The 2,980-nt window shown below is 36.6% G+C and overlaps 1 non-coding gene across 1 annotated transcript; it reads right to left on the bottom strand.

The window, feature by feature from the left end:
- Window positions 1-1,838: 1,838 nt before the first annotated feature.
- TRNAW-CCA (transfer RNA tryptophan (anticodon CCA)) lies at window positions 1,839-1,910 on the bottom strand. Its single transcript has one exon. It is a non-coding gene; the product is annotated as a tRNA-Trp (tRNA).
- Between the last annotated feature and the right edge of the window lie 1,070 nt (window positions 1,911-2,980).

Below are 2,980 nucleotides of genomic sequence, written 5' to 3'. Positions count from 1 at the left end.
AGCCAACTGTGTTAGTTGGGTACCTAGGCTGACTGCTGTACTTGAAAACAAATTTGACTTACACACATGCTCTTGAAAAAGAACTTATTCATATGTAGGGGAGTAACTATACTACTTATTTTATCAAGCTATCTGTTAATATAGAATTCCAAGGACTATATAGTGCAAGGTGTCACAAAGAGTCGGACATGATTGAGCAACTTTCACTTTCACTTTCAATCACCACAAAGAAATATATGTGGTCTTTGTTGAAAATTATATTAAAATCTGGTAGAATAAAAAATTCTATAATCTAGAATATTTAACTTTAAAGTTAAGAATGTTATTAAATGTATAATACGAAAGGATTTCTAGTTTTCAAAAACTAAAATTCCCTTTCCCAAATGTATTTGACATTAAAATATTACTAACTATAATCTGTTTTTGAGGCAAATAATTTCTTATACCCTTTCTATGTATCAACATCACTCAACAAATATGTATTGAATCTTAATTACATATAATGCTCAGATATGGGTGCTAGAAAGCCTATAAAAATGAGTAGCCAGGTTTCTGCCCTCAAATATCTTGCACTGTTTTATATATCAATTTTAACTATGTGAGAAATTTCATTGTTTTAGATATTTCTGACTAAGTATAAGATGGCAGGGTGTTTATCCTACCAGAAAAGATAAGGATCTCATGGAAAAAAAAACAGAACATTCTGGATTTTTCCAGGATATATTTTGCCCTCTGTCACAATAGGCAATTACATAAAAGCATCATAGGTCCTCTTTATCCTCCCTGCAAATATCTATAAGATAAAGCCCAAATGCCTTATCATGGCATGAGAAGGCCATCACAATTTGGACTTCCCTGCATTTTAACTCCAATGACTTCAACTCAGGAGTATATTAAAACCAGCAAGGCTGAGGCACCAACCAACAGGAAACAAACAAGAGCATCCCTGGAGCAGGGTCTTGGAGGTCTCCTTCAGAGTTGAGCAATTACCTGTTTAGTCTTTAGATTTGGGGGGTGGATTTAAGGAATGAGGAAGGCAACCAGTTTGTCAGTGGGAATATGACACAAAGGATTTGAGGCAGTAGTAATTTATAATGCAAATGAAAGTATTTCAACACTCTAGCCAACAGTTAAAATGTGTGCCAGGAGACTATCAGCTTGCTTCCAGCTGTACCTTAACAAGTAACCTTCACTCCTGTCAAAGCAATCTAGTTAGTATTCCTGAATATTTTATCTCTAACCAGCTAATATCCTCTAAATGTTTTATACCCAACTAGTTAATATTCCTTAAATGTTCCACACCAATAGCTCCATGAAGCATTCCAGAGATGTTTCACTGCAATGGAGTTCCCTTTGCCTGAAATATCCTTCCCTCTGACCTCTCACCACCAGGATAAATACATTTCAAGACCCTGCTCAGGCTTCACAAAGAAGACAGTGCTTAAACTTGGTGCCCAAAGGCTCCTTTCTTAGTGCTCCTGGTTTTCCCCAACTGGTTCATCAAATGACAACATTAAAGACATCTTTTCTATGCCCTAACCCTAGACCACATGATGGTAACTTAGCGCTTATTTGATTAAATTTTTCTTCATTTCTGGATTGTTAACTCCTAGAGTATGATCTCCTACTCAACTTTGTATCCCTGGTGCCTAGCAGTATGTATGTGTGTGTGTGTATATATATATATATATATATATTTTTTTTTTTTTTTTTTTAGTCACTCAGTCATGCCCAACTCTTTGCGACCCCATGGACTGTAGCCTACCAGGCTTCTCCATCCATGGGATTCTCCAGGCAGGAATACTGGAGTGGGTTACCATTTCCTTCTCCAGGGGATCTTCCCAACCCAGGGATTGAACCTGGGTCTCCCGCATTGGAGGCAGATGCTTTAACCTCTGAGCCACCAGGGAAGCCCACATATACAACATATCCTTACTAAACATCAGGTCAATGAAATCGGCATCTCTTCCTTTAAACTTTGCCTATCGGCTGAATAAAAGTATATTAGTGCATTTGCTCAATGCTATTCGATCAGTGATTCTCAAGCTTTATCACACATCAGAGTAGCCTAATAAAACACAAATTCCTGAGAGCTATCCCCAGGTTCTGTTTCAGTAGGTCTGAGAACAACAGTGGCTCTAACCGTGACCCCAGACCAACAGCTTCAGCATCACCTGGAAACTTACCAGAAATTGAAACTTCTAGGCCCCTACCCCAGACTTATTGAATTAGAAACTGTGAGATTTGATACAGGAATCTGCTTTAACAGGCCCTCCAGGAACCTATTAAAGATTGAATATCAATAGAATATTATATCCTCTGTATTAGGGATGGTGTCTTCTCTATAGTACCACAGGGTATAGTGTTTTGAGTATGATAGCTTTTTTTTTTTTTTTTTAATTTTGTTTTGTTTGTTTTAATGTTAACTGATTTTCCAACGTGCAAAGTGGCAGATCCTCAGATTGGTATGATGGGATAATTAGTTTCCACAGACTCCTCCCCAACATTTTCAATGCAATTCTTGCCCCTAGCCACTGCCAGTTTTCATGTGCTAGATCTTCCTTATCATTAGAATACGTTATGTTGATTTGATCAATAGGAATATTTTACAGTGGTGCAACTGACAAAGACCTGATAAGACTGTAAATACCTAATAAAATTTGATTCTGGAGATAGTCTGAGTCCATATAATAAATTGAAACTTGAGAGATAAAATAATTGTGAGCAATAATAACCTTAATATTTATAATACTGCCACATATACCCACCCCAGAATAAAAATATTGATTCTCATTTCCATTTAGTAATAAAAATATTGGATAAGATAGCTAAAAGAACAACTGTGGGTATATTGTTATAGCATTGATCCAAAAAGAGATTTTGTTCACTAGGATTTTCAGTGATGATTTTTCTCATACTACTCAAAGGGATATAGTAGTCTCAGAGGGTGTGTGCCAGGATCAGGACTTAGTTTAAAACC

Source organism: Bubalus kerabau, chromosome 11, assembly GCF_029407905.1.
Source record: "Bubalus kerabau isolate K-KA32 ecotype Philippines breed swamp buffalo chromosome 11, PCC_UOA_SB_1v2, whole genome shotgun sequence".
Taxonomy (NCBI): domain Eukaryota; kingdom Metazoa; phylum Chordata; class Mammalia; order Artiodactyla; family Bovidae; genus Bubalus; species Bubalus kerabau.
This window is presented reverse-complemented; position numbering and strand designations above follow the sequence as displayed.